At 41.1% G+C, this 26,911-nt stretch overlaps 1 protein-coding gene across 3 annotated transcripts in view; it reads left to right on the top strand.

The window, feature by feature from the left end:
- The window catches only part of SGCD (sarcoglycan delta), an 836,092-nt gene that overhangs the window by 380,964 nt on the left and 428,217 nt on the right, over positions 1-26,911 (top strand). For all 3 annotated transcript variants that reach the window (XM_040440010.1, XM_040440019.1, XM_040440029.1), the window contains one exon: positions 8,210-8,342. The gene's annotated coding sequence lies outside the window, so the exon portion shown is untranslated. The remainder of the gene's footprint in view (positions 1-8,209; positions 8,343-26,911) is intronic.

Below are 26,911 nucleotides of genomic sequence, written 5' to 3'. Positions count from 1 at the left end.
AAAGTGTGGTGCAAGCTCAGTCGCATTGGATGGGGAGCGTCTGTGAACAGCAATTTTCAAGTCAGGCCACAGATTCTCAATGGGATTTAGGTCTGGGCGTTGACTGGGCCATTTTAACTCATGAATATGCTTTGGTCTAAACCATTCCATTGTAGCTCTGGCTGTATGTTTAGGGTCGTTTCCCTGCTGGAAGGTAAACCTTTGACAGGGTTGTCAACTAGATTTTTTCTTTTTTCTGGATAACTTATCCCAAAATCACAGACATCTAACATTTTTTACGGACAAATTGGAAAACCATAATGAATGATGAAGATTATAAGTAATCCATGTCTATAGCTTAATATACTGATTAGAACTCATCACCAGAATTTACTGTGAACTGTAAAATGATGATAATTACCACCGAAGTAATCTAGTCTCCTACCACCAGGCTCAAAAAAATCATGGACTATCTTTACGGACTGTCCAGACATTTCTGGATGTTGGCAACCCTGCCCTCCGCCCCCAGTCTCCGAGTTCTCTGCCGGCAGGGACGGGCTGGGAACTTAAAATAGCCCTAGAAAAGATATGAAAAATGGTCCCGTCTTGTAGTCAGGTCCAAAATGATAGAAGGCAGAGCCAACAATACCATATTGTGTCACATTATACCACCCCAACAGAGCCAAATACCACAGTCCATCACAAACTACTGCCAGCAGACACAAAATGCATCCCCAAGAACTTCCACTAGCCGGCCGTGAGGAAGGCCCAGGCGGCCCCCTGGGCATCGGCCCACCAGGAAATTTTCCTGTAAGGTCCATGGCCAATCTGACTCTGTCTGCCAGACCCCATTATACATAATGGGGGCTGCGGACATTCCGTCCGCATCCGGTACTGCCACATCCAGTGAATTCCAGTAGGCTGTTTCCTGCTGGAACAGCCTGCCAGATTTCACATAGGAGGTGTGAAAGTAGCCTAAGATAACTCAGAATAGCAAACTGCTATGCTGTCAAGAATACCGGAAGTTTGGCTGATTTCATTATAACTTAATGAGATCCGTCAAGAATCGTCGGGATCTGCTTGGAAATGGATGCAGTGTAACTGTCATAGCTCAAATATCAGCAGAAGCCATAACGTCAGCAGGGTCTAATGTGCTATTTACATGTGATACACATAAGCATAATGTATACAATGCACAATGGGTACATTGTAGAAGACATACTGTACATGAGTATGTGTGAGGTCTAGTGGTAAAAGGATGCTCGAATAACTTGTGAAATATAGTCACACCTGACTGTCATGTATGGCAGCTATGTGCTGCAGTAACGTATAGGAAGAGCGTTCCATCTGGTTCTTCTGTTTCCATATGTCATTTGATGCTTCCCCCAGAATAACACAGTGCAATATAAATGACTGCTAATAATGGTAATCATCATTATAACTGAAAGAACAGCATGTTGATCCAGACTGTTGTGCCAAAAGGAGTAATATTAACTCTGAACTAGACTATGCAGAAATCTGTAGATGATCACATATGAATGAACGACACAATGCAAGCAGATCCACTATGTGCACACTAATGGAGGCGCCGCTGAAGTCTTCAGGTTTTTACATTATATTGTGAGTCTTTGTATTTTATGCACTTATATAGCACTACTATATTCCACAGCACTTTACAGACATTAGCATCCCACTGTCCCCAAATGGGGCTCACAATCTAAGGTCCCTACCAGTATGTCTTTGGAGTGTGGGAGGAAACCAGAGGAAACCCACGGAGAACATACAAACTCCATGCAGATGTTGCCCTTGGTCGGATTCAAACCTAGGACCCCAGCGCTGCAAGGCACCAGTGCTAACCACTGAGTCACCAATGTGGTTACTGATATTCGTTTTATGAGATGAGCTATTAGACCTGTTATCTTTTGGGAGAAGAAAAAGTGTCTTCATAATGTATGAAGAGCACTTTGCCAATACTTATTCCCATTGCAAAATTCACACGCCATATTATATACATATTATTTTATGCTACACCTTGTGCATAGAAGCTTTGGGGGACATTTATTAAATCAGATGTCAGTTTCTGGCTTTAAAAAAGTCACGTTCATGGCGATTGCGACGTTTTCTGCGACATTTGGTCAATTTTTGCAACATTTGCTGTTCCTCGCCACTTTTCAAAGTGGTCTATGTTTAAGAGCTAAAAGTGAGACAAGACCTAGATTAAGACACATTTACTATGTGTGACTTTTGTAAAAGTCACCAAGTTGCATTTCCGCGCCAGGCAACCCCCTGGTGTACTGTACATATATAGGTGTCAACCACATTTCACTCACTCCAAATATATTATTATGGTGCACCTTTTCCACAAACTTTAAGGGGTTGTGCTACGATATATATTGATGATCTATCCTCAGGGGGGTCCCAGATGTTTGAAGAGAAGGCGCTGCTTCATGTTCACTACCCTGCACTTTGTTTCGGAAGTGCAGTGTAATGATGAGTAATTGCTCCATTCACTTGAATTCAGCGATTACTTGTAATTACACCACACGGCAGTTCCAGAGGAGACTACATGTATCCATGTTCAGGATAAGTCATCAATATAAATTACTGCACAACCCCTTTAAAAATGACACAAAAACAACTGCAAATTATAAATGTCCACCTATATGCTTATCTAAACACAGGGAGGGTATGAGAAATCTAATTATTCCCCTTTTCCAGATTTTGAATAGGGAAATGCAGATTTACCGTACTTTGGAAAAGCCTAAATTTCCAATATAGGTTGTGATTGCTTAACAGTTATATGTTGATGAGTTTCTTAATGAAGTGGTAATTTTTCAGCGTCTCAGTTTAGCAGCCATGTTTTTACTCAATGACTTCTCAATCAGAAATGTCATGCTTGCATTGCTAAGTAAATGAATGAGAGTGGCTGCAGCAGTAATCAACACACACAAGAGTCAAGAAGCAGATGTATCTGCTCATATCATTTACAGGGAGAAATGAGAAGACTATTCTACCTGTGCTTATGTCACCTCCAAAGAAGAGATAGGGAAGTAGTTCTATCTGTGTCTGCATCTTTAGTATGAGAAGGTGCAGACTGCTCTGAGAAGCTTTGCATGAAGATTTAGATACCCTTTAAGGTGTCTTCTTCTGTCTTTCGCAGGGCAGATTCTCATTCCTCTGAAATAATCCAGGAACAATAGCTACTGTAAATAGCCTGGATTTCAGGCTGATACAATTTACCTGCACTGATACATGGTAACAAACCTTTCATGCAACGACCTCAAGTAGGGTCAAAATCTTAAAAATAGTGAGGAATTGATTCCCATAGTATGTTGGAAAATTTTGTAACTTTCTAGTATGCAGCAAAAAAAAATTTAGAATCCTTTTAAAGGGCCTATGTGGCACAATTGAGCTGTACAAGTATACATGATATCTAATAGCATATTTATGGTTTACTCTTTTACTTGGTTTACCTGGTCGGGTCCAGATTATGAATCTGTAGTTTTACTACTTTAACTGTAAAGAACACTTGGCTTTATTGATGTCTGAATCAACCTGCCTCCTCATGTAATGAATGTCCCCTGGTCCTTCATTCTAGTTCTTGGAATGAATGAATCATGTGCCAGTTCTTGGTATTTATCAGACCTATAATTAAATATGTAGGTGAGACCATTTCTAAGGTCTTTTTTCAAATTTGAACAAGTCCAATCTTTTGATTACATGGTAAGAGAGACTTTCTGTCCCATTTATTAATTTCCTTGCCTGCCTTAAGTCCTCTATAGCTTTCCTACATCCTTTTTCTAATTTGGAATCTCATTTTAAAGATGTGTTCTTACAATGTTTTTTTTTCACAGAGAGGCAATATTACCTTGGGATCGCCAGTTGATATCTCTATTTTTATACACCCTAAATTCCTAGTTCCTTTTGCAGCTGCTGCTTGGCATTGAGTACTGTTGCTTACTTAAAGAGCCTCTATCAGCACGATCAACCCTAATTATCCAAGTATACTGACTGGTATGGTTGATCATGCTGATTAAAAGCATACCTTTCTTAGAGCACTGCTTTTGTAACACCCCTGTGATCTGCACACTCCTTCCTCACCTTGATTGACAGGGCTAGACATCAGCATGCTAAGAGCAGAGCTGTGTCCTTTAGTTGTGTTATAGCATGTACATATCATATACCCTACTTACAATAGCTTTGCCAGAGTATTATTATGGGTTAGATGAGGGAGAAAAGAGAGTAGAGATTTTCTATGCTTAGAAAGCTAGTACATATTACAGATTTTTTCACAGGGGCAATATATGATTTTAAAGAAACCAGTAATATGTATTAATTTTCTAAGTATAGAAAACCACATCTCTGATTATGATAAAGCTCTAGCCTGGAGATAAGTAGTCAACCTTGGATGTAGATGTTCCAGATTCAAATCCCAGGAGAGACTTCTTCTTTAGTTATTTTTTTTGTATCCCTCATTTAACCAATAATTAATGGCCTTACTATATTGTGAAAGGAGGTTTTCTATCCATAGAAAGTTAATACATACAGTACAGACCAAAAGTTTGGACACACCTTCTCATTCAAAGAGTGTACTTTATTTTCATGACTATGAAGGCATCAAAACTATGAATTAACACATGTGGAATTATATACATAACAAACAAGTGTGAAACAACTGAAAATATGTCATATTCTAGGTTCTTCAAAGTAGCCACCTTTTGCTTTGATTACTGCTTTGCACACTCTTGGCATTCTCTTGATGAGCTTCAAGAGGTAGTCCCCTGAAATGGTCTTCCAACAGTCTTGAAGGAGTTCCCAGAGATGCTTAGCACTTGTTGGCCCTTTTGCCTTCACTCTGCGGTCCAGCTCACCCCAAACCATCTCGATTGGGTTCAGGTCCGATGACTGTGGAGGCCAGGTCATCTGGCGCAACACCCCATCACTCTCCTTCATGGTCAAATAGCCCTTACTTTCAAAGTTTTCCCAATTTTTCGGCTGACGGACTGACCTTCATTTCTTAAAGTAATGATGGCCACTCGTTTTTCTTTACTTAGCTGCTTTTTTCTTGCCATAATACAAATTCTAACAGTCTATTCAGTAGGACTATCAGCTGTGTATCCACCTGACTTCTCCTCAACGCAACTGATGGTCCCAACCCCATTTATAAGGCAAGACATCCCACTTATTAAACCTGACAGGGCACACCTGTGAAGTGAAAACCATTTCAGGGGACTACCTCTTGAAGCTCATCAAGAGAATGCCAAGAGTGTGAAAAGCAGTAAACAAAGCAAAAGGTGGCTACTTTGAAGAACCTAGAATATGACATATTTTCTGTTGTTTCACACTTGTTTGTTATGTATATAATTCCACATGTGTTAATTCATAGTTTTGATGCCTTCAGTGTGAATCTACAATTTTCATAGTCATGAAAATAAAGAAAACTCTTTGAATGAGGTGTGTCCAAACTTTTGGTCTGTACTGTACATAGATTATTGGTGTCTTTATAATCATATTTTATGCCTTTGAATAAACCAGTAATATTGTATATACTAGGTTAAGCATAGAAAACTTCTATTTTCAAAATGGTAAGGCTATAGAGTATTATTATGGGTTAGATGAGGGAGAATAAAATAACTAATGAAAAAAAATCTACAGTAGAATTCTGTTCTGGGATTTGAACCTGGTACATCTACCTCCAGGCTACAGCCTTATCATATTGAGAAGAATGATTTCAATAGTTAGAAAGCTAGTACATATTACTGGTGACTGGAGAGGGGGAGTGTGCAGATCACATGGATGTTACAAAAGCAGTGCTCCAAGGATTCAGTCCTGCTCCCTGGTTTTTCAATATGCTCATTTGCATATTAATTAAAATGTAGATATCTCTACTGTAGCTTTTTAACATATAGACAAAAGAAAGGTATAATTTTAATCAGCATGATCAACCCTTTCAGGCAGTATGCCTGTTTTAATAGGGCTGATCATGCTGACAGAGGCTCTTTAATTGTAACCAAAATATAGAGGTCCTTCTCTTGTTATCCCTAGTTTAATTCCATTTAATGTATACAGTATGTAATACCATCCATGACTTAGGTCAATTACTTTAATTTATTAATTAAATTATAATATGGAGTTCAGAGAATTCTGTGTGCTTATACTATGTTGGAATTATGAATATAATAGCTTTTGTCTGAAATACTTCTAAAATCCTTAAAATCACAATAATAAAAGAAAAGCTGAATCTTGCCTCCTCCCTTACCTCCTTGTATGGTGTCATGTGTGAATTTAAATATCTCCCTGTGTTCCCAGCTTCCATTATTTTGCTTTTTGACACAGCTTTGTAGATTTGATTGACAGACGTTGGAAGTAAGTGACAGCTGAGAAGGGTGCAGGGGAAACGTGAACTTATCACAACAGCATGAATATACTCATAAGCATATTAAAGAAATGCTGTCAGTCAATTAACCTCATAATATATACTCAGTCTTAATAGGCACATAAATAATTAATGCTATTACTTTTTGTAAATTCAGTTTTTAGATATGAATTAACATAATTAAAAGTATTGTTTCTGTGAATTTTTTTGCCAATGAAATCTAAATCAAGCAATTAAACCACATGTTTTCCGCATCCTACAAAATTCCTGTGTCATATCAGAAGATAATAATTGTTGCTCAAACCTCCCCCCCACAGGTCAAATTTACTGCAAGAAAGGAGAAAGAAATTATTCTATGGTATGAATTATCAGCAAGTAGGATACCACAATTGTCCCTAAATGAACCTCCTGGAAGTTGTATTTTTCATACTGAACACACACTCAGTGTCCTCTTCGTGCCAAAGAGAAATAAATGCAATTCTATAGTTTTAGTCTCTTGCGTCCTTGTGGCTTATCAAGAAGGTCATCTGAGATATTTTGTTCTTCGGTTTAAAATGTTATTATATAAGGATAGGATTATAATATAAAATGAAGGAACAGTATAATATAGAAATCATCTAAGTCCATGGCACTGACTCAGGTTCATGCTTCCCATGAATTATTATTAACTGTTTGTACTCTGAGTGGCTGTTCTAAGAGAGTTTATCCCAGATGACCCTTTAATATACCAACCCTCTGGCAAACAGCAGATTGCCACCAGTTTCCTTACTTCCACTACAGGGGAAATGTAGTATTGCATGTGGCTATTCAAAAGAAGTAGATTCAGAATCTTTTTCCCCTCTGATTTCATACAAATCCAACTGGAAAAGAAGTGTGGCATGCCCCATCAGACTTGTTCAGTATAGAGGTATTTGGCCCAAGAGGCATTGCTTCTACAGGAGAATATCACCAGTACATAGGGTGCCTGACAATGTACAATGCAAAGATGAGATCTGCAAATTAATGTACTGTATATTGTAAAATAGGTGTAAAATTCCTCTTAAGGGTATATTTCGTATGACAACTGACATCATGATGGTTCCTGAGTGTCCACCTGCTTTAACCCTCAAAGTTTTGGCCAGAGAAGGTTAAGTGCAAGCCACTGTTGCTAGGAGAATGGATCAGTAGTGCATATAAACAGAAGTTATTCTGATTGGATGACCTCATTGAACTGGAAATGTTTAAAGGCCATAGGTTTAAAATAGGCAAGCCCTCGAATTGCTGTAGAAACCATTTTTCAGGTGAGCCTGTCACCTTCTCCAATGGACAATCTGAGAATGCACCAGAATTTCTCCAACTGTAATATTAGCAGGTGGTGGATTAGATTGAAGGTTGCAGTTACCCTTCTTGCCCGCAAATCACAGGAAAGTGAGGAGGACAAAACCAGACCCGAGGAATTAGGAGAGTATTGGCATGGTTGAGGCCCCATCATCATTTTTGATATGGGACCTTTACTCTATATCTTCATGTTTAACATTCAGTTATCACCACAAATAAAATGGTAATATAAGCAATGTCTTGATGTCACTTTGCAAGGTTAATTTAAAGAATTCGAAACTGACACAAAAGATACATAGAAGTGATTTGCATATGTTCCTCATATGTTTTAAAATATCTAGGCCTTTGAAGGTGACCCACAAAAATCTCTTGCAGCATGTTCTCTCCTCCTTCCGTATAGTGAAGAGACAAATTTCATATGCTGAGGTATTTTATTCCCACAAGTTAGAACAAAAATACCCTTAGGGCAGACACCAAAAGTTTCAAGTTCCCAAGCATTATAATGTTCATCCCAATATATTTCTCCTTGATTTGCAGGTGGCACAGATATAGACCCCCCTCTGGGACAGTGACGAGTCTTGTATAGAAACTATAACTCACATCTTTCAACCGTCCTACGTCTAGATGCTTTGATACAGATTCTGCCCAAAGCTGATTAGGACTGATCAAGGTAAGGTTCACAGTGGTGCCATTTTCATTCACCAAGCAATTGTAACACTTTGTTATCCAAATTGATTTAACAGAATGATTCAATGGCTTCATGTAGCTACAGAGCACAGTAATAACGCAGTCACTCATTGATTTTGAATCTGAATCAAAACTTAAAGGGAAACTCCCCCAAAAATGATCGGTTTACATTGCCATTTTTGTTCATCCATTCTGTTTGTAAGCGCTATTGGAAAAGCAGCAGCCCATATATGCTCAGGCAGAGTTGTCATATACTAATTAAAGGGATTGTCCACCTTAGAAAACCCACTTTCAACTACCTTGGTGTTCAGAAATAGTAGAGGGGACCATTATATATTAGCTAGAGTGAAAAGCTTCTTTGAAGAGTGTCACCCAGTCTGGAGGACCTGGCATGTCCATATATGATATGAAATCACCACTGATTTCAATAAGAACTGTAGAATGTTTCATTAGCCCTCCACCTTCCTGGGGCAATATATAGGTTATAGGTTAAAGTAAATGCTGCTGGATTCCCAACTGCTTATCATAAGTGTCCCTTTTAAGTAAAAAGGGTGTGTTCAAGTCAGACATTCTCATAAAGAGAACAATACAATCAGTGACAAGTGAGTAATGTTTTGTACAATAATGTATAGTACATTGATTAGGTTTCTCTTTGGTTTATTAAGTTATGTAGCAAAGCTTCTCAAGACTTAATTTGCGAAACCTTAAAGGACACCTTTCATTTCAGAAAGCTTTTGCATAGTGATATGTCATAAGTTTCAGGTGGTGGCACTGTCTGGGTGCTGAGAAATCAAAAGTATGGCTATCTGGAGCATTAGAGAACAAAGGGCATAGTGGGAAAATTTATAAGAAGAGGGAAGGATATTTAGAAAGTGTTCTTAAAGAGGACCTTTCATGGGTCCAGACATTATGAAATAACTAGCAGGTTATGTAGGGCATAGTGCAGGGATGGAATATCGCTTACTGGTTTGTCTGGGCGCCGCTCTGTTCGCCTGCTGAGCCCCCCGTTCACTTCTCCTGCCTGGTATGCTAATGAATAGCATCGGTACAGGGAGGAGGTGAGTTTTTTTTTCTCCCTGACTGCCGCTCTCCGCTGCGACTGGACAGCGCTACAGCCAGGGAGAAGGAGACGCCCATTGAGGAACAGGGCAGTCTCCGCCCCCCTGTACCGATGCTATTCATTAGCATACCAAGAGGGAAAAGTGAACGGGGGGCACAGCGGGTGAACAGAGCGACGAACTAGTAAGCAATATTACATCCCTGCACTATGCCCTACATAACCTGCTAGTTATTTCATAATGTCTAGACCAATAAAAGGTCCTCTTTAAGGGCTCATCGACACAAACTTATTTTTGGCACGCATCCGATCCGCATTTTTTGAGGGTCGGATGTGGACCTAGTCACTTCAATGGGGCCAAAAAAAATGCGGACAGCGCACCCATTGCACTGCTACACAGAAAAATTGAATATGTCCTATTCTTATTAGTTTTATGGACAAGAATAGGACAGTTCTTTAGATGGCAGGACATTTCATTCTGCAAAATGAAGAACACACACGACCTGTATCCGTGTTTTGTGGATCTACAATTTGCAATAGCTGAAACTGTTGTGTGCATGAGCCCTAAAGGAGAGATTAAAAGATATCACTTGCGAGAATGTCCTACTTCTGCCTAAAAAGTTCTAATTATATTGCACTTCCACCATATGGCTGTGCATATGCTTTTGTCTCTTGGTCATCAGGTGTACATGTAAGAGATTTTTGGAGAGATTTACTTATTGGCTTGACACACCATGATGGTTCCAGGGAGTTCTTATATACAAGATATCACTTGTAGAACATGTCCTACTTCTGTCTTAAAAGGTCTAATTAGATTGAACTCCCACCATGTGTTTATGCATGTGCTTCTGCCTTTTAGTCACCAAGTGTACATGATAGAGATTTTTGGAGAGATGTTCTTATTGGCTTGATACACTGTGATAGTTCCACTGAGTTCTATCACTATCAAACCATCACTTGTAGGAAATGTCCTACTTCTACCTACAAAAGTCGAATTAGATTGCGCTCCCACCATGGGTTCATGCATGTGCTTTGGATCTTGGGTTCTTATATATAGTTGAAACAGCTGTTGGTTCCTTGATGTTTTTTATTTGTTGGCATGGAAGATGACCATGGGAATTATCTCATTTGGAGTTTTGTATATTTTTAATAAGTCCAAATTTCTGTGGTGATTAATAGTGTTGAGCGAGTGTGCTCGAGTAGAACACTTCGCGATGTTCGGGTGTTCTACCGAGCACAATGGAAGTCAATGGGAGAACCCCAGGCACCCCCTGCTCTGAAGAGGGGAGGGCGTCGGGACTCTAGTTCGGCTTAGGAGTCCCTGCTCTGACTCCACATATAGCTATGTCCATATATGGAGTCAGTGCTTGGGGACACCCCAGTGTATTTAAATCTAATTTAGCCTGTATTTCAGAAAAGTTTCTGCCAGGATTCAAACTCACGACATTCAGTATTAGAGGCAAGGCACTTAACCACATAGCTATAATAGCTGCATAGCCAGTTACTTTAAATTAAATAAAATTAAAATTAAATTAAAATAAATAAATAAATAAAAAAATTAAAAAAAGAGACTTCTACTGTACTGTACTTCTACTGAGACCTATACATTAGAAGTCTCTTTTTTTTGTGACTTGCTATGCAGCTATATAGTGGTTAAAGTACTGGGCTGTGATGCAGAAGCTGTGAGTTCAAATCCTGTCACAAACTTTTTCAGAAATAGAGGCTAAACTTAATTTAAACATATATATATTAGCCATAATATATTTACACATATTATTATATATTTAGAATATATATGAATATATGATATATATGAAGTATGAATATATATATATATTAGGGCTGCACGATATGGGAATTTTGTGCGATTGCGATTAGGGCCCTAAAAATTGCGATAACGATATGCGATGCAATATTTTAAGGGAATTGTGCTAGAGGTCTATTTGCTTGGATTTTCCCATATGAGCCACTGACATGGCTGGGTATGACATAGTTATGGGGGATCTGTGGATGGCACTGTTATGGGGGATCTGTGGATGATGCACTGTTATGGGGGATCTGTGGATGGCACTGTTGTGGGGGATCTGTGGTTGACGCTGTTATGTGGGGAATCTGTGGATGATGCTGTTATGTGGGGGATCTGTGGATGACGCTGTTATGTGGGGGATCTGTGGGTGACGCTGTTATGTGGGGGATCTGTGGATGACACTGTTATGTGGGGGATCTGTGGCTGACGCTGTTATGTGGGGGATCTGTGGATGACGCTGTTATGTGGGGGATCTGTGGATGACACTGTTATGTGGGGGATCTGTGGATGACGCTGTTATGTGGGGGATCTGTGGATGACGCTGTTATGTGGGGGATCTGTGGATGACGCTGTTATGTGGGGGATCTGTGGAGGACGCTGTTATGTGGGGGATCTGTGGAGGACACTGTTATGTGGGGGATCTGTGGAGGACACTGTTATGGGGGATCTGTGGAGGACACTTATGGGGGACCTGTGGATGACGCTGTTATGGGGTGGATCTGTGGATGCACTGTTATAGGGGATGTGTGCTATGACACATAGGGCCATGAGGGGGGCCAGCATAAGACACACATATAGCATCTTATGCTGGTCCCCCTCATGGCCCTGTGTCCCCTCATGTGTCCTAAACTGCGCACATAACTGGCTTTGTGTGCAAAGTATTTTACTACTGTCTGAAACAATCTCTCCCCTATTGATAAAATGGCCAGCCTCTGTACTCACTTTCACTATGAATGCACGGTAGCGATTCAGGAAGCAGGAGCGTGACTAAGTGACGTCAGTCACGCGCCGGCCCGCTCGCTGCAGTGCATTCATAGTGAAAGTGAGTACAGAGGCTGGCCATTTTATCAATAGGAGAGAGCTTGTTTCAGACAGTAGTAAAATATTTTACACACAAAGCCAGTTATGTGCGCGGGGCCCCTCCATATATAATCGCAGCATTTTCGGGTCGGCCAAATCGCCCTATCGCATTTGGTGATTATCGCGATTCGATTATTTTTTCGATATATCGTGCAGCCCTAATATATACGCTCACCTAAAGAATTATTAGGAACACCATACTAATACGGTGTTGGACCCCCTTTTGCCTTCAGAACTGCCTTAATTCTACGTGGCATTGATTCAACAAGGTGCTGATAGCATTCTTTAGAAATGTTGGCCCATATTGATAGGATAGCATCTTGCAGTTGATGGAGATTTGAGGGATGCACATCCAGGGTATGAAGCTCCCATTCCACCACATCCCAAAGATGCTCTATTGGGTTGAGATCTGGTGACTGTGGGGGCCATTTTAGTACAGTGAACTCATTGTCATGTTCAAGAAACCAATTTGAAATGATTCGAGCTTTGTGACATGGTGCATTATCCTGCTGGAAATAGCCATCAGAGGATGGATACATGTTCTCATTCTGTTTACGCCAAATTCGGACTCTACCATTTGAATGTCTCAACAGAAATCGAGACTCATCAGACCAGGCAACATTTTTCCAGTCTTCAACAGTCCAATTTTGGTGAGCTCGTGCAAATTGTAGCCTCTTTTTCCTATTTGTAGGGGAGATGAGTGGTACCCGGTGGGGTCTTCTGCTGTTGTAGCCCATCCGCCTCAAGGTTGTGCGTGTTGTGGCTTCACAAATGCTTTGCTGCATACCTCGGTTGTAACGAGTCGTTATTTCAGTCAACGTTGCTCTTCTATCAGCTTGAATCAGTCGGCCCATTCTCCTCTGACCTCTAGCATCCACAAGGCATTTTTGCCAACAGGACTGCCGTATACTGGGTGTTTTTCCCTTTTCACACCATTCTTTGTAAAACCTAGAAATGGTTGTGCGTGAAAATCCCAGTAACTGAGCAGATTGTGATATACTCAGACCGCCCCGTCTGGCACCAACAACCATGCCACGCTCAAAATTGCTTAAATCACCTTTCTTTCCCATTCTGACATTCAGTTTGGAGTTCAGGAGATTGTCTTGACCAGGACCACACCCCTAAATGCATTGAAGCAACTGCCATGTGATTGGTTGACTAGATAATTGCATTAATGAGAAATAGAACAGATGTTCCTAATAATTCTTTAGGTGAGTGTATATATATATGTATATATATATATATATATATATATATTTATTTATTTGTTTATTTTAAATAGTAATTCTACATTTATTTTGTGCCATACATTTTTTTACAATTACAAAAAAAATATAAAATATATAAATCTAATTTAACCTCTATTTCTGAAAAAGATTGTAACGGGATTTGAACTCACAGCTTCGGCATCATAGCCCAGAACTTTAACCACTAGACTATATAGCTGCATAGCTAGTCACGTGAAAAAAAAAAAAGACTTCTACTGTATAGGTCTCAGTAGAAGTACAGTACAGTAGAAATCTCTCTTTTTTTTTTTTTTAAAGTTACTGGCTATGTAGCTATTATAGCTGAGTGGTTAAGTGCCTTGTCTCTAATGCAAAACGTTGTGAGTTTGAATCGTGGCAGGAACTTTTCTAAAATACGGGCTAAATTAGATTTAAATACACTGGGGTGATCCCAATCACTGACTCCATATATGGACATAGCTATATATGCAGGGACTCATACTGAGGGATTCGCTCACTGTACAGCGATCTTCTGCATTTCTGCATAGAATTAGAGGCTAAATTCGATTTAAATACACTGACTTGAGCATCGTGCTCGAGCACACATGGTGTTCGGCCGAACTCCGCGATGTGCCGAGCATAGCGATGCTCGAGCCGAACTAGTGTTCGGCCGAGCATGCTCACTCAACACTACTGATTAAATTCTTCATAGGGGTTAAAACTTGTTTTTTTGCTGATACAGAACACCAGATCTCTTTTATACACGTAGAATGAAAGGTACCTTGTCATGTCCGTTTCTGCACCAAGACCATTACTGTCATGTAGACTAAATGAGCCATAGTCTGGCTACTTTTTTTTTTTTAAAGAAGACCTGTCACCACAAAATGCAGTGCAATCTACAGGAAGCATGTAATAGACCCGGAGAAGCCAAGGAGAATGATATATAATTTTGTGGGAAAAGATTCAGTAAAACTTGTAATTTATAAAATTTTATCTCTGCTTTAAATGTATAAATTACAAATGTTACTGAATCTTTTGCCACAAAACTGTATATCAGTCTGCTCAGCATCTCTTGCTCTATAACATGCTGCCTGCAGATTGCACTGCATTTTGTGTTTAGAGGTCATCTTCAAATATGCTCTATAACTAAATAAATTGTGTTCCTATGTCTTATGAAAATTACTTGCTGTCATGGCAGTGCTCAGGGCCTGGCACTCTCCTACCATCCGGGGTGGACATGGGGACTCTGCATCACTCACCTTGCTGCTGCCTGGAGGCCAAGCCCCTATGATCCTTCCCTGATCATTCTAGGGCCAGCTGCCAGAGTCCCTAGTTGGAGGTCACAGCCTGCGTCTGGCTGCTAGGCCTCTTTCCATGACTCATGGGGCACATATGCTCTTTCCAGATCTTAAAGGGCCAGTGCACCTCTACACTGCCAATGGCTGGACACCTGTGCGTACTTAAGGCGCCTTTCCCAAGGTTTCTATTGCTTACTAGATCCTGCAAAGGTGCTGTAATCCATTTGTCTGCCTGTGTACTGATTGCTGCCTGATTTCTGTATTCTGACACTCTGCTACCTTCCCTGACGCATGCCTGTTCTCCGATCTGACCCTTTACCACCTTCCCTGACCCTGGACTCGTTTTCAGATTTGATAAAATTCTGCCTGCCCTGACTTCAGTCTGCCACTGAGCATGGGCTTTGCCTGATTCCTGAATGCTTCGCACTGGTTTCTCTGACCCCTGTGAGTCAGCAGCCAACCACACTGGGACTAGTCCAAAAGGTATTGACCTGGTGGCTCCCCTGCAGAAAAGGCCAGATCCATGGTTAACGGTTGAAAACCAGAGGACCACCAGGATAATGCCCTCAGGAATAGCCCAAGTCTGCCCAGTTAGTTAGCACACTGGATGTACATCCACTGTCTGTAACAGTTTGCACAGGCCATGAATCCTGCTGGCCCACCCTGAATGGATGTACCAGAAATATTTCAAGAACTGGCTCAACAGTGTGACCATCAAGAGAAGTATATGCACAACGTATCCGCCCGTCTTAATGCCCTAACAACTGCTGCACTGCTACTGCATCCTCAAGCAGCAGACACAGTAATGGTAACTCCTCCTCCATCTGCATGGCTCAGTGGTTAGCACTGGTGCCTTGCAGTGCTGGGGTCCTAGGTTTGAATCCGACCAAGGGTAATATCTGCATTAGGGATTGGCCGATATTCAGGATTTTGACAGGTATCGGCATCTATTTTGCCGATATTTGCCTTCTGCAGAGTCTTTGAAGAACTCTGGCCTCTGCCAGTATGAAGTGCAGAGTTCCACATTAGTTTTCTCTTGGAGATAAGGTCTGACTTTCCTCAAAGAACATTAGGCTTAAAAGGGTTTTCAGCTGTTTGAGAAGGCATCTGCGCTCCTGTGAGCCCCGCGGCCTTCTCGCAGCTTACCAACATTGTATAAAATGGCTAGCCTCTGTACTCACTTTCACTATGAATGCACGGTAGCGAGCGGCAGCGAGTGGGCCGGCCGGCGCGTGACTGACGTCACTTAGTCACGCTCCTCCCACTTAATTCAGGAAGCAGGCTTGCCTGCCTTGACCTCAGCTTGCCACTGACCACAAATTTTGTCTCACCCCTCTGTGTTTTCCACTGGTGTCTCTGACCCCCGTGGATCAGCAGCCAACTACACCTGTGCAGTCAACTAGATAGAAGCAGAGATGCTTCACAAGCTCATGGATGCTCTTGACTCCTCCTATGTCTAAAACACCCAGCTGCCAGTTTCCTGCATATTTATATATGACATGGGAAAACGTTGCTTGAGATTGGACAAACTTTGCTTACAATTGCTTACGATGTGACATACTTTTAAAATACCACTGATGGGGAATAGCTCTCTGTACTCTACTGTAAATGAAATACAGTACAATTTGGGAAGTGAAACTGACATGACAGGTTTCCCTTATGGCTCATGCACGTGGCGTGTGACCGTTCAATTTGCGGTCCCCAATTAACGGCCAACATTGGTGTGGCAGTCGGGACGGATCGAGACCCATTTAACTTGAATGGGTCCGTGATCGTCCGCACCGCAAAAAAATAGAAACAACACGGAAACACTCTGCAGTGCCTCCGTGGTGGTTGCGATCTGTGATTCCGTTCCGCATTTCCGTGATTGCGGACCCATTCAAGTGAATGGGTCCGTATTCGTGATGCGGAGTGCACATGGGCTGGTGCCCTTGTATTGCAGACCCGCCATATGTGGGCCGCAATGCGGCCACGGTCACACAACGGCCTTGTGCATGATCCTTTAAAAGGTTTGTCCGACCTTGAAGTAGATGACTACTGGGGACCTCCCCTGTTCCCCTGAACTTAAAAGAACCCTGTCCACCAGGAGGCGCCTTGGTCCAATGACTGCTGCAACCAATGACAGGCCTCAGCAGTCACAGCGACATGAATGGCAGCTTAGGCATATGTAGTGTTTTTGTGTTTTAACTCTATGACATCTCTATGTTTTAACTGACATATGTATTCTATTATATTACTGCCTTTTGGACCCAGCCCTTTCATGGTCCTAAGAATTCTGCCTGTCCACCAATTTTTTACTATTATGGGAAGGTCTTTGGTCTGTTCTTTGGGGGGGTGGGGGTGTTAGGCTGCAGTTTAGGAACGTGTGGCATTAAAGGGGTTATCCCAACCTGGAAAACCTACCCACACTGCCTGGGACCCTCATACAGAGAGTACTTGCCTGGTCCCCGACACCATGTGACGCAAGGGGGCAGGTAACCGTCACGGCCTGCTATTATCTGCACCCCCGTTGACGGATGTTGTTATCTGTACGCCGGGGAGATGCAGTGAAGGATCCGGAAGGACACAGGCATTGGAGGCCAAGTAAGTATTCTCTATATGACGGGCCCAGGCATTTTTTGTGGGTTTTTACCAGGTTTGGATAACTCCTTTAAATGAGATAAACAAAACCACCCTGTGATACGAGTTGAGCATTCTTAAAGGGCTTTTCCGGGAGTATAATATTGATTAAATATCTTCAGGATAGGTCATCAATATCTAATCGATGGTGGTCTGCCACCACTACTGATCAGCTGTTTGAAGAAGCACTCCAGTGAACGATGTGGCCTCCTCACAGAATATCAAGTGCCATACATTTTACGGTATTGCAGCCCAAACCCATTTATTTGGATGGGACTGAGCTGTACATAGGCCATGTGACTGATAATTGTGACATCACAGCTTTAAACAAGTGATAGGCAAGAATGCCAAGAGTTGGACTGTCACCAATCAGATATTGATGACCTGCCCTGAGTATAGTTCATCAGTATCTGATTAATGAGAGTTAAGGTGTAACTGTCATATTTTTTTAATTTTCTATTTTTAATTAGAGCTAGGTTTGTATACCTGAGTTAGTCTGTCAATGATTGTCAAAAGATCTGTAATTACCTTATAATAACAGCTTTCATTGATGTCCCCTGTCCAGTGGTGTAGCTAGAAATGACTGGGCCCCACAGCAAATTTTTGAATGGGGCCCCCCTCCCCCAGTAATTTTTTCGCAACCCCTTCCTTTCATGCCGCCCCATTCCTGTGGCTAGTAAAGATCGCTCTCTCAGACCAGGCCCGGCAGCTGTTCCATCCGTTTTCTACACTGTCTATACTGTCACTGTATATAAGTTCATTGTGTAATACTGTTGAGGGAGCCCTGACACAATCTTTTAGTCCTCCTCCTCCTGGATGGGCCCCTTCTGGGTTAGGGCCCCAAAGCAGCCGCTTCCCCTGCTTCATTTATAGCTAAGCCCCTGCCCCTGTTCCTTTCCACTGCTCCCTTAAAAGACAGTTGCTATGGCTTGTCTGTCTCCGGCTAAGAAGACACATAGACAAAGGGGCGGTCCTTCACACTGCATGCCTGCATTAGGCTTCAGAGTGAGGAGGCGTGTCTCTTAGTATTCCGATCTGATTGGCTGGCAGGAAGCTGCTGGCTACAGCAAGTGTGTATGTGAAGTGAGGGAAAGCAGTTTTGGCCTCAGAACTGGCAGAGGAGCCATCTTGAGAAGGTCCTCATATTGTAAATGTTTAAAAAGCTGTAACTAAGGGAAAAACTCAAGGAAAACAGTGGTATGTGAAGAAATGAAAGATTGCTTTATACATAATGCTGCTGTTTGAAGAAGCACTCCAGTGAACGATGTGGCCTCCTCACAGAATATCAAGTGCCATACATTTTACGGTATTGCAGCCCAAACCCATTTATTTGGATGGGACTGAGCTGTACATAGGCCATGTGACTGATAATTGTGACATCACAGCTTTAAACAAGTGATAGGCAAGAATGCCAAGAGTTGGACTGTCACCAATCAGATATTGATGACCTGCCCTGAGTATAGTTCATCAGTATCTGATTAATGAGAGTTAAGGTGTAACTGTCATATTTTTTTAATTTGCTATTTTTAATTAGAGCTAGGCATGTATACCTGAGTTAGTCTGTCAATAATTGTCAAAAGATCTGTAAGAAGCAGTAACATATGCTAAAACTGATTTTTTTGATAAAAACATGACGGTTAAACTTTAACTCTTGGCACCCCCCACCAGTGAGCTATTTGAAGCTGTGATGTCACTAGTGTTATGAATATTATACTTCTTGAAAATCCCTGTAACATTTTGAATCCATTTTAACCTTATTTTTACATGCATACCAATGACTTTTGTAAGCAACAAGATGCCTAACAAGCAAACAATGACTACGGTACATCCGAAAGAACTCTAGTAATATGTCTCAGAAGGTGGAGAGAGCTCTGAACGAACTAACACTCTTGCCATATGGGTAAGATGTGCTAATAGCCCAGGCTGGGTTGGCAGCACAAGCATAAGATACATTTATTAAAGTCATATTGGAAACATGAGATGTGTTCTAGAAGAATATTCCTAGCGAAACTGAGAGGCAGTGACTGTAACTGTACCAGTGCACTTAAATTGGCAAGCAGTGCTTAAAATAGCCATGAAAGCTGAGCTTAAAAGATCCCTTATTAAATTCTCCAGCTACCCTGGCGGACATCACAAGGGGAACTGTTCTTGAATAAAGCAGTGCACCGCAAGCTTCAAGTTTAATGTTGCCCTGGCTTTATCTGTCAATCATGACCCCGTGAACTGTTCGACTGCAGACCACCTTCTGTAAAAATGTAAAGCCATCAAAAATGGATTCGGAGGCTGAATATGTTGTACATAGCTTTGTTTTCACCCTGTGTCATTCTCTGGTGGACATGATAACCCATGCATGGAAGCATTGTACTAATGTTTATTCTCTATTTTCCTACAGTATCATTCTCTGGTGGACATGATAACCCATGCATGGAAACATTGCTCTAATGTTTATTGGCACATGGGTCTCAAAACAAAACCCAACAAGTCAAAGTCTATTTTTGAGTTACGATGAACAGAGGTTTGACATATTGCAAACCACAGAAGGATTAAGTCATTGGAGCATAAAACATAATAACATTTGCTCACAGAGTACACTGTGTGTATATAATAGAGGTTTACTAGTGGGGTTTTAGCCACCTTAAAGTGTAGGTCTGCTTTTTACCACCATCATTTTTAGGACCTTAATACTGTGCTGATTAATTTCTCAAAATATCTTTATAGTGGTCTGAGCTTTGTTTTTCTGATACAGAACTCCAAATTCCCTGTGTAGCCATATATTTAAAGGATAACATTCTTGCTACCTGCAGCTACCACTTGGGGGAGCTTCAGAGCTCACTGTGTACTATTTATACATTGAAGTCAATAATAATACAGTATGCAGCAAGCTCCTATACTCCCTCTAGTGGTGGCAGCAAGCAGCCAGTATAGCACTTTGAAAGTTTATCAGTACTGGTGTAAAGGAAAACTGGCTTAGCTGTTCATAGCAACCAACCAGATTCCACCTTTCATTTTCCAAAGGAGCTCTTAAAAAAAGGTGACGTTGATTGTTTGCTATGGGCAACTAAGACAGTTTTCTTTTACACCAGTATTGATAAATTCCCCCCATAGTTTCTTCCAATATATTCACCCAATATCTTGATGCCTGATGCAGTTGCTGTCTTTTGTGGCTTTCTGAATAATGCAATATCAAGAATACAAGAAGGTGAAGGGTGACAACCATTAATCTTCTCAGCTTTGAGTATTCTAATAGTTTCCGCAAAGGTCTAATGCACACGACTGTATGGCTTTTTAAGTATTTTGCGGTCCGCAAAAAACGGATCCTCAAAAAATACGGATGACGTCTGCGTGCATTCCGTTTTTTGCGGAACGGAACAGCTGGCCCCTGATAGAACAGTACTATCCTTGTCTGTTATGCGGACAATAATAGGACATGTTCTATCTTTGAATGGAACGGAAAAACGGAAATACGAAAACGGAATGCATACGGAGTACATTCTGGTTTCTTGCGGACCCATTGAAATGAATGGTTCCGTATACGGACCGCAAAAAAAATGGACCAAAAAACGTTTGTGTGCAACCAATCTCTCCCTCCTTGCAGTGGACTAGGATTTGAACGCTTTCTTTGATGTGCTTCCTTGCACAGGGCATTTTCGCTTTAGAAGATTTGTCTTATTCTGAATTACACTGGCACATGTGTAATACTTCATTTCCCATGTGGTGGCGCTGCAGGGAAATTGAACACTGACTGCCAGGTTTCTCTACAGATTGCAGCTGATCGTAGTGCCAGCAAGGGAACATTTTCTGATTTGCTCTTCAGATCTGATCTTCATTCAGGTCATTCCATTTTGTGCTATTTTGTGTGGGATAAGCTAGACTTTAAAGCCCCTAGTGGGAATGATCAAGTTCATTATGTCGTATGTAAAATGATGTGATGCTTACAACCACTAGTTTGCTGGAAAACGGTAAATAGAAGACAATTAGAAACCCAGAAAAATATTACTTAGCTTTTTAAGAAATAAAGACTGTCAAGATTTTCTGAGAGGGCTATAATACAGTGCAACCGGAAAGATTAATTATACTCCAGGATGAATGTAGTCCAAGACTAAAGAAATAATATGGTAAGCAGAATACAAACTGATGTTTAAGTAGATGGTATCAAGCAGATATAATTAGCCGGAAGGAGCCTTTATTTCCATTTATACAAGGCTTTTTCATGTGTCACGTAAAAAGGGCTAAAAAAAAAATATTTAAGGCCCTTTTCACTTTACTTCTTGAGTGTCTTTTTACTATTTGCATTGGAAAGAATGTATACTGCACGGTGTATGTTTTACTGGACGCCTGTGACTGGAATAGCACAGTCTGCTATGCTATCCCATGTAGCTAAAATGAAAATCCCACCAGATGCCGCTAAACAGAGACAAAAAAAATACATTTTGGCATCCGTAGCTGTAGAAGAGGCCTTTGGGTTAGCTTGACAGATGCGCCAGCAGCTTGCCAGAAGCATATAGTAAATGCACACCCAAGACACAATGTGAAAAGAGTCTTATTTTCAATAATAGGAATAAAAATGTACCGGCGCTACAAGCACACACTTTCATGTGGATTTCTGCACCAAATCCACACCAAAAACCCGCATGTTTTACTCTGACAAACAGGTTGTCACATGGGGGTTTAAAAAGTTGCAGAAAAGGGTCTTGCAACTTTTATGACACCCAACACTGGCGAACCAATGTTAGTAAATGACCCCCTGCATGTTTAGAAGTGGGGCACACAAGCTGGATACATTTATGTACATCTATGCAATTTACTGCTGCGTCAAGTCAGGAAATAGATCTTTATAACAGCAGTAACTCACCAGTGACTTCATGTTGGACTCAAACTCATCAGGTGTGAATTGAAGGTTAATGTACAGCACAAGACATTTAGGGTAGGGTAGGGCTACACGGGGATAATGGTCGTGGCCAGGATCTCAGGGGCATCGCAGAGTAGTAGTGATCCCATAGAAATGGAGGGGATTGCAGCACAACTCATATGTTTGCTGTGACCCCTAAATGCGAATCACAAAAAATACAGCAGTGTCCCACTACCAGTGTTAGGCCTCTTTCACACGGGCGTGTGTGCCCCGTGGAGCACAGTCCGTGGGGCAGGCGCAGCGGATCACGGACCCATTCACCGCAAAAAGATAGGATATGTTCTATCTTTTTGCGGAACGGAAGTACGGGACGAAACCCCACGGAAGCACTCCGTAGTGCTTCCGTAGGGTTCCGTTCCGTGCTTCCGTTCTGCACCATTCCAGCATCTCCAGATTTGCGGACCCATTCAAGTGAATGGATCCACATCCGTGATGCGGAATGCCCGCGGAACAGCACCCGTGTATTGCGGATCCGCAAATGCGGTCCGCAATACGGCAACGTGAAGTACACACCCGTGTGAAAGAGGCCTTACCGTGTAGCTCTACCTTTATACACTGCATGTTTAAAACGGGACACACCAGCTGGATACTGTACTTATATATACATCTATGCAATTTACTATTGTGTCAAGTAATCAAATAGCTGATCGCAGCATCTGAGAGGTACAATGACGGGGAGCGGGGCCATCGCCGCTCCCTGTCATTGCACCCACTACTTGCAAAGAAATTAACTTTGTGACAAAGTAATTAGTCACAAAGCAATTTTTTGGGTAAAATTCAGCGAAGCAGACAAATCAAATTTTTGAATTCTTCGTTCATCTCTATCAGACACAAACGCATCAGGTGTGAATTTAGGTTTAGTGTGCACACAAAGACAACTGATCTGTTTATCAGGCCAGGACCATACTGTTTAGAAGTGGGATTTTAGTTTTTATTTGAATAATCGTCTCTCTCAGACAGTGATTTGGTCTTTCTAATGAATTATTATTATAGATTTATGCTGTCGGTTACTTGAGTGGCAGTACATTTTTATTTTTCGTGTTTATTTAGTTTTGCAGAGACTGAATACTTTGTAGTACAGGGCATTCATTATCTGGAATCTTTGTTCCCACCAGTGAGTCACCCTTGGCCAGTATACTACCAGCTTTTATTTTCAATAGTAGCTCAGAGGATGCTCCAGTGGGCAAAGTCTCTGACACAATAGTGGGCACCAAACTGAAGACAAACCCAATTTGAGATGATTTTGGAGCCAATTACTCGTCACTAGGGTCGCTTTGTTATGGCATGAGCACATGCAGTTTGTTAGACCTTTTTGATGATGTCCTGTGTGTACAGTGATAACAATAAAGATTATGATGAAATTAAAAATGACTGGTATACATGTTCGGTATGGATGAAGGTAGGGGCTCAGAATCACCTCCTCTGTATAGGCCCATGGAATCGCAGTTCAACACTTGTGAGACATTTTGCAAGTGAACTAGAATTTGTGAGATATTAGAGTAGACAAGGGTAAATCTAAAAAGGACAGTCCGGGGAGCAGAAGGTTTGATCACACTGGTTCACTGGACATGTTGGATATTGGCAAAGACTCTTGCATATCTTCTGAAATTATCTGTGTGGATCTTGAAGTCCATGACAATATTGGTCATCCTCAATGGACAATGGAGCTTCATATTTGAAGGAATTGACCACTTTATAGCTAATCTTAACAAAGTTTTAAAGATGCATTTATGGAACTTACTAACTACTATATCTTTTATTAAAGTTCTGTACCATTTTCTTACTGAAGCCATGCCCCCTAGATCAGGGGTTCTATCACATTGGGTAGCACTCCGGTTGATGTTGCAGCATGTGACCAAACACATCATCTAGGCTCCTCCATTGAAACACCCTGCGCCTGCTATATGCCCTTGCAAAGGTCCTGGATGTTTTGGATCTGGTGCGCTGTCTTTCAGTACTGTTAAAATCTGTATTCAGTAGTCCGAAGCAGTGCAAAAAGGGGTGAATAAACTTGGATGATGAAGGAAAAATTGAGTGCAGACTTTGTATTAACGTTGAAAACAGCTTTACTTGATATGAACTTTCATCAAGGAACAATCTTCGAGCTTTATCTTGGTTATCAGCAGGTTTTTGTTTAAGTTCTGGCAGGCAAACACTTCTGCAACAATCTCACGTCTTCTATACTGTAGCTTTCTTAGCTCGGCTATGTTGGTTGGATTAAATAGGAAACTTTTGCTCTTCTGCTGTAACTTAGCCTTCTGTAGTCGGTCTCTTTCTTTATCTTTAATCCTAGGAACTTCTTCCTGGCTTCAAGCTCTTGTAGCTTGGCTTAAGGCAATTCAAGCCCAGGATGGGACATGCAACCATATGAAACTCACAGGCAGGGCCTGCGGGCTCAGCAGAGCAGGCAGCGCTCTGCTGACCGACACACAGCCTTCCACTTAGAGTGGGTAAGCTCGACTACTGCCTAACTAACCAACTCCTCCCTCTCTAAAGAGGGGAAAAGAATGGAATAGAATGGAAGGAGGGCTCTATTCTAAGTAACTCAGCTCTGCCAGAAGTGCTGCCACCTGCTGGTGAACCAGGCACATAACATGTCAACATAAGTAAAATCAGGAATATATTTTCACACTGTGCAAGACATGGTATTATTTGCATGGGGTGACAAAGAAACAACCTTTACAGATAGTGGGGGTCCAAAAAGAGGTGGCAATGCCACTCTGGGTCATTACAGATACTGTTGATATATTTTAACGATACACAGAAACCGTGTGCAAAACCGGGTCCTTCAGCTAGTATATATATATATATATATATATATATTGCTCCCCCATAGTTCCAGTATATATAATGCCCCCTGTAGTGCCAATATATATATATATATATATATATATATGACCCCTGTAGTGCCAGCATATAATGCTCTCCCATCCCCCATAGTGCCAGTATACTGTGTGTGTATATATTTTTTTATATATATATATATATATATATATACAGTTGTGTTCAAAATAATAGCAGTGTGTTTAAAAAAGTGAATAAAGCTCAAAATCCTTCTACTAGCTTTTATTTCCATACACACAAATGCATTGGGAACACTACACATTCTATTCCAAATCAAAACATGAAGAAAAATATATCAAATTTGTATTGTTCCTCTAAAAAAAATAAACAAAAGTGAATATTAGACTGTTCACTATATAAACTGAAAAAGGTTTGAAGATTTAGCTTTCATTTGAATCACCTAAATAATATTTAGTTGTATAACCACTGTTTCTGAGAACTGCTGTACATCTGTGTTGCATGGAGTCAACCAACTTCTGGCCCCTGTGAACAGGTATTCCAGCCCAGGATGATTGGACTACATTCCACAGTTCTTCTCTATTTCTTGGTTTTGCCTCAGAAACTGCATTTTTGTCAATGTCAATCTTGTTGGTCTGGAACCAAGATGTTGCACATTTACTGCTGTGTTTGGGGTCGTTGTCTTGTTGGAACACCCATTTCAAGGGCATTTCCTCTTCAGCATAAGGAAGCATGACCTCTTCAAGTATTCTGATGTATTCAGACTGTCTCCGGCCACTAGACCCAAAAAGAACAATATACTTTCATCAGTCCACAAAATGTCTCTTTAGACCAGTCAATGTGCTCTTTGGCAAATTGTAACCTCTTCAGCACACGTCTTTTTTTCAACAGTGGGACTTTGCGGGGGCTTCTTGCAGATAGATTGGCTTCACATAGGCATCTTCTAATTGTAACAGTACTCACAGGTAACTTTAGACCTTCTTTGATCTTCCTGGAGATGATTGTTGGCTGAGTCCTTGCCATTTTGGCTATTCTTCTATCTATTCAAATGGTAGTTTTTCGCTTTCTTCCACGTCTTTCAGGTTTTGGTTGCCATTTTAAAGCATTTGCGATCATTTTCTGCACTTCATTATATGTTTTCCCCTCTCCAATCAACTATAATCAAAGTACGCTGTTCTTCTGAACAATGTCTGGAACGACCCATTTTCAGAGAGAAATGCACTGTAACCAGCATGTAAAATATTTTCTGCCTTCCTTCCTTAAATAAGGGCAATAATTGCACCTATTTTTTAAAGAATGAATGACCTCACTCATTGAACTCCACACTGCTAATATTTTGAACATGCCCCTTTCAATTAGTGATTCAATTACACAGAATCAGCAGCATGCATGTCATGACTGTTAGGTCTGTTGGGTTTCTCTACTACACCTGCTAGTAAATTATTTGCCATGTAGAAATATAATTTCTACCAAAAACTGTGATTGATCAGGTTAGTGATGTCTGACTGCTATTATTTTGAACACAACTGTATATACCTCCTATAGTGCCAGTACATATATAATGTCCCCAGAGTACCAGTATATAATGCTCCTTTACCCCCCCCCATAGTGCCAGTATATAATGCTTCTCCATCCCAGTACCACTATTTAATGTTCCTCCCCTTAGTGCCAGTATATATTGCTGCCCCCCCAGTGCCAGTATATAATGCTCCCCCTTAGTGCCAATATATAATACTCCCACCTTAGTGCTAGTA

This window comes from Bufo bufo, chromosome 1 (genome assembly GCF_905171765.1).
Source record: "Bufo bufo chromosome 1, aBufBuf1.1, whole genome shotgun sequence".
Lineage (NCBI taxonomy): Eukaryota > Metazoa > Chordata > Amphibia > Anura > Bufonidae > Bufo > Bufo bufo.
The sequence above is the reverse complement of the archived record's forward strand: the minus strand, read 5'-3'. Positions and strand labels throughout refer to the sequence as shown.